Source organism: Oncorhynchus nerka, linkage group LG27, assembly GCF_034236695.1.
Source record: "Oncorhynchus nerka isolate Pitt River linkage group LG27, Oner_Uvic_2.0, whole genome shotgun sequence".
In the NCBI taxonomy this organism is placed as follows: domain Eukaryota; kingdom Metazoa; phylum Chordata; class Actinopteri; order Salmoniformes; family Salmonidae; genus Oncorhynchus; species Oncorhynchus nerka.
This window is the reverse complement of record NC_088422.1, coordinates 17,875,770-17,887,419: the sequence shown is the minus strand read 5'-3', so window position 1 is coordinate 17,887,419 and position 11,650 is coordinate 17,875,770. Positions and strand designations below refer to the sequence as shown.

Below are 11,650 nucleotides of genomic sequence, written 5' to 3'. Positions count from 1 at the left end.
CACCCACCAAACAACAGACCACACATTTTCTTTGCATGAAACTGTCCACTCAGAAAACAAAAAATGATTTAATTTCCAGATCGTTTTAACCCCAAATTGGGTCATAAATAGCATTCTTGAGTCAGAATAGACTTTTGGGGGACATTTGGATTTTGTTTGATTTGAATTCATTAATGACTGTTGATATTATGTGCTATTAGTTCTACTTGTCACGAACCGGCTCGAAGTTTGTAACAAAAAGGAGACCACGTGGAGATAAAGAATAACAAAATATATTTATTAACTGAAGTAAACTAAATACAATTAACAATGGTGTGTGTAATCAGTAGTGTAAGTGAGTGTTTGCGTGCATAAATGTGATAATGAGGGGTGTTGAAAGGTGCCAAAGCAAACATACAAAGCAAACATACAAAACAGCCACAAAAATGCCACAACAAAAATCTATCAGTGTCTGCATGGAGTGAGTCTCCTCAATAAATGGGGAAGAGGTGTATTTATCCCGGGACACACCCGAGCCCAGGTGTGTCCCATTTTGCTGACGACCCTCCCGGCTCCGCCCACCGACATCCTATTAAGGAAAACAAGAGCAAATATAAATCATTCGGCAGACAGAGTGGGAGGGTCGTCACATACTGGTGAAATTGATCTCCCAATGCCTCTTTGTGTATGTGGAGGAATGGCCCATTTTAAAGGATGTGGAAAGATTAACGAGATCAAGCATAATTCTGTCGAAATGACTCAGTATGTTTACCATTTGAAAGATGCATAGATCAGCTTCAGGCACATATGGACCAGGCTACACAAACAACCATGAAACCTTTAGGATTAGGCCAACACTTTCTGTTTCTGCAAAGAAATACCAGCCGACCTACATCTAGTTTTTGTATGTATTTTTTATCTCAACCTTGAAAGACCCTTTGGTGATAATTATTATTATTATTAGTAGTAGTATTTATTACATGATTAGCAATATCAAGTTCTTGCCAAAATAACTTTTAAGCCTGAATGATGCACAAAAAGGTACTCTTTGTTTGATGTAGGCATCGAATCGGGATGCCAGTGGCTGACTGGTTAACCACCCTTTACAAATTAGCCCGTTAAGCTTATCAGTTTAATGGTTCATTTGCACTATTTATGGATGTTTGCATAAGGTACATTGTATTAGTGAACATTGCCGGACACTATGAAAGCTGAAAATAGTTTTGAACACCACAAGGGGTCACAAAGGTGCAATAAGTAAGATTCGGGGCAAGAGAACAGGTGAAGGGGTCTGAAGAAAGTTTAAAGTTACACTACAGCTGTTTTTATCTGAATATCAAAACATTTCAGGGAAACAATTAAGTACCTTACTGTGATTGTTGTCAAAAATTTACAAAAAATAGCATCTTAGCAAAAAGAGCAATTTCTCAAGCAAGAATATTGCTAGGACTGTCTGGCAGTGGTCTGAGGGGGAAACTGAAAACTAGCTGTTATTGGCAGAGAGGTTTGGAACTCTTTCTTATGATGTCAATTAACTAATTTACCGCCTGGTGATGTCACCAGGCAGACAAAAACTCCATCCCACCACAACAGGCTGAAATTTCTAAACAGCCTTTGTACTAAAAAGGGCATTATCATAATTTTCACAATTTCACAGTATTATTCCAACCTCATAGTGTGGAAATAAAAAAACACAAGAACATCATGTTTTCTACTGCAATGGGCCTTTAAGGTTCTGTAAAATTATTGAAGTGACCAAGCTGCTAGTTTTGACTATGATTAAATCCCTCGAATAGATATTCATTCAGGCTATATATGCATGATATTAGTATGAGTATTCAGGGATGATTGTGTAGACATGAACTTTTTGGCATGGATAACTGGTTTTCAACTGTTAAAAAAACTGGGCACTCACTTACAGTTGAAGTTGGAAGTTTACATACACCTTAGCCAAGTACATTTAAACTCAGTTTTTCGTCATTTCTGACATTTAATCCTAGTTAGGATCACCACTTTATTTTAAGAATGTGAAATGGCAGAATAATAGTAGAGATAATTATTTATTTCAGCTTTTATTTCTTTCATCACATTCCCAGTGGGTCATAAGTTTACATACACTCATTTAGTATTTGGTACCATTGACTTTATATTGTTTAACTTGGGACAAACGTTTCGGGTAGCCTTTTGGCCCATTCCTCCTGACAGAGCTGGTGTAACTGAGTCAGGTTTGTAGGCCTCCATGCTTGCACATGCTTTTTCAGTTCTGCCCAAAAATCTTCTATATGTTTGAGGTCAGGGTTTTGTGATGGCCACTCCAATACCATGACTTTGTTGTCCTTAAGCCATTTTGCCACAACTTTGGAAGTATGCTTGGGGTCAATGTCCATTTGGAAGACCCATTTGTGACCAAGCTTTAACTTCCTGACTGATGTCTTGAGATGTTGCTTCAATACATCCACATCATTTCCCTCATCATGATGCCATCTATTTTGTGAAGTGCACCAGTCCATCCTGCAGTAAAGTACCCCCACAACATGATGCTGCCACCCCGTGCATCACGGTTGGGATGGTGTTCTTCGGCTTGCACGCCCTCCCCCTTTTTCCTCAAAACATAACAATGGTCATTATGGCCAAACATTTATATTTTTGTTTCATCAGACCAGAAGACATTTCTCCAAAAAGTACGATCTTTGTCCCCATGTGCAGTTTCAAACCATAGTCTGGCTTTTTTTATGGCAGTTTTGGAGCAGTGGCTTCTTCCTTGCTGAGCGGCCTTTCAGGTTATGTCGATATAGGACTCGTTTTACTGTGGATATAGATAGTTTTGTACCTGTTTCCTCCAACATCTTCACAAGATCCTTTGCTGTTGTTCTGGGATTGTTTGCACTTTTCGCACCAAAGTATGTTCATCTCTAGGAGACAGAACGCGTCTCCTTCCTGAGCGGTATGACGGCTGTGTGGTCCCATGGTGTTTATACTTGCATACTATTGTTTGTACAGATGAACATGGTACCTTCAGGCATTTGTAAATTGCTCCCAAGGATGAACCAGACTTGTTGAGGTCTACAAAAAAAAATCTGAGATCTTGGCTGATTTCTTTTGATTTTCCCATGATGTCAAGCAAAGAGGCACTGAGTTTGAAGGTAGGCCTTGAAATACATCCACTGGTACACCTCCAATTGACTCAAATGATGTCAATTAGCCTATCAGAAGCTTCTAAAGCCATCACATACTTTTCTTGAATTTTACAAGCTGTTTAAAGGCACAGTCACGAGCAGTGTTGGTGCAATGATTGAATAACATCTATGTGCAACTTCTGACCAACTGGAATTGTGATACAGTGAATTATAAGTGAAATAATCTGTCTGTAAACAATTGTTGCAAAAATTACTTTTGTCATGTCATGCACAAAGTAGGTCCTAACTGATTTGCCAAAACTCTAGTTTGTTAACAATAAATTTGTGGAGTGGTTGAAAAACAAGTTTTAATGGCTCCAACCTTAGTGTATGTAAACTTACAACTTCAACTGTACCTAAGTATCATACATATATGATGTCAATGATGCCAAAATCATAATAATATTCATTCAATACAATGTTGACATATGACATTTTGATAATAATAATGGTGGTAGGGAGGTCAAAGGTAATGAATAGGATCAACTACCATATTAGGGCTTCATTGGCTGTTGCACTAACCTGTGAGTTTACTTCTGGTCTGGAGAGGGCTTCTTGACCTTTAACTCTGGGCTCTGATGGTAACAGAGCACATGCTTGCTGCTGGGCAACACATATTTACTGTCTTGCACAATGTCCTCCATAGAGCTCGTCTGGCTTGACATGTCTGGGTGACAAACACATAAACACACAAATTACATAAAAGACACCCTCTCAAAGCTGTTGGTAGTGTCAGTAGTCAGGTGATGTATTTACTTTAAGTCAGTTTGGCTGTAAAGTGATTAAGGGGGGCCATTCAGGGCCACATTCTTTGATGAGCTCATTCATTCACAATGCCAGAAAACACACCAAGGTTATGAAAAGATCTATGAAATGTCTATAGAAAAGGTGATTGTACGGAACCAGTTTACACCTACGTATGCAACTGCCCCTTGAGGTTTAATTCACATGTATCAAATGACTGTGTCTAAGGTGTCCTATTATCCTAAACCTAACATGCTGACCAAACTGGACGCACGCATCCGTCCTCGTGCGCACTTAGATTTTATTCACCCACACCAGATGCGATCAGGACACACAGGTTGAAATATCAAAACAAACTCTGAACCAATTATATTAATTTGGGAACAGGTCAAAAAGCATTGAAAATGTATGACAATTTAGCTAGCTAGCTTGCTGTTGCTAGCTAATTTGTCCTGGTATATAAACATTGGGTTGTTATTTAACCTGAACTGCACAAGGTCCACTTCTACGACAATTAATCCACAGATAAAACGGTAAACCTAATTTGTTTCTCATCATCTCTCCTCCTTCCTTAAGGCTTCTTTTTCTTCTTTGGAGTTGGCAATCAACTTTACAGCATTACTACAACCTACCGGAGTGTGGACCTAAGTTCATCTTTCAGTCACTCACGTGGGTATATGCTCCTAAAAACCTATGAGGAGATGGCACATGGGTATATACTTCTAAAAACCAATGAGGAGCATGTTGAGCGTCACAAATAGAACCAATTTCTATTTTAGCACCTGGCCACGCAGACGCTTGCTGACGCCCATGAGCAGTGTTGGCGCAATGATTGAATAACATATACGTGCAAATGTATTTTGCAACGCTTGCGCACGTGATGCGAGCTGTGTGGTCAGCATGTAATTCCTTACTCCAACCCGGGTCCTAACCCTAATTCTTTACTCCAACCCGGGTCCTAACCCTAATTCTTTACTCCAACCCGGGTCCTAACCCTAATTCTTTACTCCAACCCGGGTCCTAACCCTAATTCTTTACTCCAACCCGGGTCCTAACCCTAATTCTTTACTCCAACCCGGGTCCTAACCATAATTCTTTACTCCAACCCGGGTCCTAACCCTAATTCTTTACTCCAACCCGGGTCCTAACCCTAATTCTTTACTCCAACCCGGGTCCTAACCCTAATTCTTTACTCCAACAAGGGGCCTAACCCTAATTCTTTACTCCAACCCGGGTCCTAACCTATTCACTTGCCTGTACTACTGTCTCCTTTGTAGAGTAATTGGCAGGGAACTGTCAGTGTCGTGATGAGTGATGGTCAGAAATGATTTAGGTCAACTGATCTCAAGGAGAGTGACTGGCCATGGTTGATGAACTGAGATGCTGAAAACCTCCCCAGGTTGTAATCACTCTGTTACCACCTTTAAACCTTTTCCCCCCTCATTCATAGGAGAGCAGGGGTGATAATGTAGTGCCTCATTTAATGTAGCCTACATACATTATAGAATATACAAGGGGGTCACCTGGGGATGCCGTAGATTTAGAGGTCTGTCATAGTCTAAAGGACAATCCCTCATCATCCACACTTCCCTCTCTGCTCCCTCACACTCCTATTCTCCTTCCCTCCCTACCATTCCCTCTCTCAGCCCTGACACTCTCTCCTTTGTTTCCACTCCATAGGTCTTTGGGTCCTAAATGTACTTCCTGTAAGAGTGTGTCATAGAGTCACATGTAGACATGTACAGAGCACATAAAAAATGACAGGAAAATTGTAGGCTAGATTTCCTTTTTCCCTCACACTTATCTGTCTGTCATCCTACTCTCTCTTATCAGGCCATAATCAAGAGGAAAACTTAAACCAGGACACTCACAGACGGACATGGGTTAACTAGGGTCAAAACAGCCACATGGGCTTACTCTGGTCTGGTCATGTTCACAGACAAACACAAAAACACAAAAGAAGCACATATGGCGACAGATTTTCATTTGAATATTCTAAAATCAGCATAAAGAAAATAGGCACAGTTTCCCTTCAGTGGTGTTTCCACGAAATGGACTTGTTGCTGAGAAAAAGTCAGTGTGCGATTACATAGTACACACAAAATTAAATGTTTTATGTGCTGAATAAAAATCTAAAGTTTAATGTGTTTCCATCGCATTTTCAACTTAATAATGTTGTATGTTTTGTCCCAAAAACTGTTGCATTAAATAGTAGTTGTGCCTACTCTGGTTTTGGCACGTGCACTCTAGCCAACAGCTCACAGATACAGTGCAGGTAGGCTAGTCTGCATGATGAGATTATTATGGATAAGAGCGAGAATATTCAAATGTATAAAAACGGCAGTCAAGCATTGATCATCATGTCATCAAAATAAGACCCTCAATATTTATTGGAAAGGAATACCAAGCTCATCATCGGGCACTCTCACCACACTGAAGTTCATTGTAACTTATTTCATCTATAGCCTAATAAACTGCATGGTTTCCCAAGTTGTAGTGGGAGGACCACACACCATATCATCGCGTTGACTCCAAGTTTGCTACGATATGATGAATATTATAATCTGTATTTGCGCATAAAGGCATTTCCACCACCATTTCTCGCAAAATGAACTTTACCGACACAAAACGATCCCACCATGTCGAATGAACAAATTACCCGTAAGACTTTACTCGCATGAAAACTGTGGATGGAAATGTGGTTATAAACAGAATATATAGTCAGTTTGAGAATATTGAACAGTGCTAACACACACACACACACACAGAATAGACCGACCCATTGGACAGAGCCACCACAACTAATCCCGATGCTACAGTACAGATGAGAGAACCATGACTGTGTTGCATTTCAAAACCGCCTGCTCCATCCCTCTGCTGGGTTTGGACCAGACACAAGGAGGCCCCGGTTCCCCCCGTACAGTAGAGACAGGGGGGTGGCTCTCTCTGACGCAGACAAGGGACCACCTCGCAGGCGGACGTGCTGAACCCCTTGGAAGCAGAGAGGACTACACACAGTGGGTTTATGACTCACTGGTGAGAGCTTTCCAGGCATCCAATACCCCAGGCGGTGGCGTTTCGATCTAAACCACTGTTCTAACATCAGTTCTGTTGCCATGTGGAGTTTATGGAGCAGTAAAAATGAACATGGATAAACTTGGGAGCTCGCAGACATGGACTGGGAGAGCCTGACCTATATGTCGTCATGGTAATTCATATCATGACCTATGGCATCATGAGCAGTAAAGGGAATGGGCGAAAAATGAAACCCAGTTGAACACCCCACCCAAACTGTTGCTTGTGCTCGTGGTGCTGGAGTGGACCAATAAGAGTGTTGGTCACACTACTGTAACTTAATAGAGCACACATGAATCAGATTTTACCACAGGTAGAAGCTGCTATGTCAGTGTTCCTGAACTGCACAGTGATCTAGAAAGTTATAGGTGAACCCTGTGGTTAAGAATGCTTCTTGGCACCTCTCTGTGGGTGTCGGCCAAGGCAAAATGACACTTCCACAGACCAATGGGGTGCTTGATTGATTGACACACAATGTCCAAATGGACTCCTAGACCCAATCCCCTATACCCTTGTGGAGATCTGAAATGATAGGATAGGTACATTCAATATGGTAAAAGCATCTCCTTGTCTTCTGATGGGCTAGGTGAGATTTTTTCTTAAACCTATTCAACCCTTTCAACTAAAAAAAAAGTTTATTTGTGAATTGGCATGTTCTATGCTTCCATCTTGGTGGAACAAATGGAAGTGAGAACCAATGGAAGAACACCTATGGAAAAAAAGCTCACGTAATGACAGAGTGCCACAGAATCAACATCAACGGTGTGTTTTAGGGAAATTCATTAGTCAAGCCTTGTCATGGTGTCTAAATTACAATGAGTTCAGTATTTGGCTGCTGTATTCATGGTGGGAAAAAATTGGAATATCAGAATAGAAACACACACACAAACCTCTGATGAGCACGGTGGGTGCCTGAGATGGGTGGAAGCTCTGAGGCAGGTCCTCCTCCTCCTTAATGCTGTCTCCAGCCTTGGATTTGACAGTTACCCCAGTTACCCTATGGAGAGACAGGAGTGAGTGAGAAGAGACAAAGAGAGAGAGGGATCACTCACTAAGGCATCACACTTTATTTGGGGACATCATTGACATCTCTCTCAATAATTAGATATTTTTTTGACATCTGTTTACCTTTTTCTGACATTAGCAATCGATTAAAATGTAATTAAAAATCTCAACAGATTTTCCTGGTTACACAAGCAACTAAATTAAATCAAATTAAATCCAAGACCATGAGGGACAGCAAGAGAGCCAAGCACAAGCAACTAAATTATGTGTAAAATCTACTATTCCGATAGTATCCCATGTAGAGCTTTCAATGTAGTATGGACTGGACTGTCTGCTCAGTTACACGCAGGCAGACAGGCAGACAGACAGACAGACAGACAGACAGACAGACAGACAGACAGACAGACAGACAGACAGACAGACAGACAGACAGACAGACAGACAGACAGGCAGGCAGGCAGGCAGGCTGGCCAGGTTGAGCCACTTGGGCCTCTAACTAACTTCAACAGTAGGGTGGCTGTCTTTCCACTTTGGGTTGACTATGCCTACAGCTCACTCAGAGGCATGATGAAATCATATATAACGTCCATCATTGTAGGTTTTTGTCCATCAAAAGTACAACTCAAGTCAACTACTTTCAGACAAGTTAGTCCCTCAAAAGACACCGATTGTACGTTTTCTTTTTTATAGGACAATCATCATGCGGCGGCCTATGTCAGAAACTGACAAGGGACAGAGGTGCCGGGGACATGAAGACAGACAAAACAAAGAACCCGACGGTGTGTTGGAATATGCAGTTGTTGTCCAACCGGTGGTTCTCCTGCTCTTCCACCCGCTGTTGGATGTGTCTGATGGTGTCCTGCAGGGCCCTGATCTTGACCTTCTTCTCATTAAGCAGCATGATGAAACGAGAAAACAAATCTCCCTCCATTGTCTCCATCTCCTGGACATGCTTCTCCAGACTAGGGATCACAGGTGGTATCATCACATTAGTGGTGTGTGTGATGCACGCACACTATTAATGCCACAATGCCATAGAGAGAGAGAGAGAGAGAGAGAGAGAGAGAGAGAGAGGGTGAGAGAGAGAGAGGGTAAGAGAGAGAGAGAGAGAGAGAGAGAGAGAGAGAGAGAGAGGGTGAGAGAGCGAGCGAGAGAGAGAGGGAGGGTGAGAGAGAGAGACTGGAATATTCAAGGTTTGAGGTCATCTGCTTTTTGCCTAAAGAGCAGGAGCCAAGACTTCACCAAAGTAATCAGAAATGCAGACATTGTCTTCCTGAAAAAATAATGGTATAGAGCAGATGGACCCACTGGTTGCCCTCTAGGTTACAGAGAGCTGGTAGTCCCATCCACCAAACAACCAGGTGTGAAACAGGGTATGCTTATTTGGTATAGATCACACTTAACACACTCCATTAAATTAATCAAAGCAAGAACATTTTACATTTGGCTAGAAATTAAAAAAGAAATAATCTCAAAAGAGAAAAATGTCCCTATATCCCCCCACTAGAATCCCCATACTTTAATGAAGACAACTTCTCCAACCTAGAGGGGGAGATCAACTATTTCCAGACACAGGGACAGGGCTGTGGCGGGCACAACATTTTGTCAGCCGGTGATTGACAAGCAAATAACTGACGGTCTCATGGTAATTGACCGTTAATTAACAAACACATTTAGCATCTCCTGGCTTCCACACATATCCTACAAGCAACTGATGGAACATTGGAACGCAGACCTTTGGAACATCTGCATTGTAAAACGTTGAATAAATCCATGTAATATAAACTAAACCTTCACAATAAATCCAATACTTATTTTAGACAGGTCTAAAGAAGCATGATATGAAGAAAATGTAGTCTATTTCAGAAGAACAGAATAGCATACTCTGAGTTGTCCTTATGTTAGGTCCTGATCTGGCTATGCCAAATGGCTACGGGCTACACTAGTTAATTTGCTTAGAATTCCGTGACATTATTTTACTTGATAGTATGAAGAATACAATTGAACAAAGCTGAATAAAATATAAAAGCTCCATAACACCATATTTTCTCCAAACGATTTGAGGGAGTGCGCAAATGCGGCTATCATGTGTTTTATTTTATATAAACTTTATTTTAGAGGTTAACAAAGAAATAGGTACTCCTATATGCTTAATTTAGACTTATTAATGTAACTTCAGTTATTCTACAAACATTGGGCTATATGTTTTGATTTTTTTTTACATTGTAAGGCTGCATGATGCGACACTAATCATGATTTGAAAAAAGTAGCTTGAAAGGCAATAGCTCTGCTTTGTTTTTTTGTGCAGGCTGTACACACTTGCACAGGCGGTCTCTCATTCACAATTTGACAAGCACTTGACATAACCTCGAATTTCACGGTGGCATCCACTTTGTGTGGCTGTAATGCACCCTAAAAAAATCCATGCCTTTTGAGGCCAGTGGCTGTTGTGCTCATGGCCCGGACTGCTGTGTTGTGCCCTTCTCCCTGAGTGCTGCTAGCTCCAAAGCACCTCTCACTCACATGGCTTTCCCTCACGTGATCGGTCTTCCTCACAGGCTAAAAGTGAAAACAGACACATCAGGGAGGCAACTGCGCCTGTCCTTATCCAATTCTGAGGTGCATATTGAAGATATTCATCAGCCAACAAGATGAGTAGGTCTAACAAACAGCAAAAGCACTAGCCTATGTCAATCTACTATTCCCCATAGTACAAAAGTTGAACTATTCTATTCTGTGCAAGGAATAAATATTCCAAACATAGTCTGTGACAGTTGTGGGATGCGATAGATCCCAAATGAATACAATAACTAGCATCAACAAACCTTTATTATGCAATGTGGCTGACGCAACAGATCAGAATGTTTAGCTTCAAATGTTGATAAACGATAAGGCTATTTCTTCACATTATAAGTGCAGAAATGTGCACATAGCAGTAGGCTATACGTGCTAATGTTCCATTAGCGGAAAAACACCATTATCAAAAGAGACCGCAAATGCGATTATGCATGTAAAGCTTTTATTATAAAGGTGCATTTGTATGGTGAAAATGTTCTTCTACAAAGTTGAAACTCGTGTGCTACTTATGTATGGCAGTTAGGCTCTACACTTGCAGATGAATGTGCTTAATTTTAAGAAGTTATTTGGCCTATATAGGCCTATGGGCTAGGCTACCTGAGGTGTGCAACTATGATTCAAAAAAGTCGCAAAAAAAATGCATTGTCCAATAATCCAGAGGGCGCGATCAGAGAATTCATGCAATCCGCCTTGAAACTTTCTACAGAGACTGTAAACAAGGTGGCTTTCCCCTGAGTACGTAGACTTGGAGCTAGGAATGACAAGAGCAAGGGTTCCTCGACCGATCATCAAATTTGAACAATACCAACAAAAGGAGTTGATCAAAAGCAGGGGAAGGGAGTTTAAAGGGACCAAATTCGGTCTCAATGACACATTTCCAGGGGAGATAAACAAATGTCGCAAGAACCTGTATCCGGTACAGAGGCAGAAGGGAGAAGGGTAAGCGTGCCGTTCTCATTGTGAACAAACTCTTTATAGATGGACAGCTATTCCGAGATAGCTCCATAACACCATAGCTGTACTAAATTCTACAGGGATTTCAGGTTACGAAAACAGAAAGTATGGGACTGTAAAAATATCTGAACACTATGAAG

At 41.2% G+C, this 11,650-nt stretch overlaps 1 pseudogene; it reads right to left on the bottom strand.

Annotated features, from left to right (window-relative positions):
• Positions 1-256: 256 nt before the first annotated feature.
• Positions 257-11,650, bottom strand: part of LOC115117858 (DNA repair protein XRCC4-like) — a 52,253-nt pseudogene continuing 40,859 nt past the window's right edge.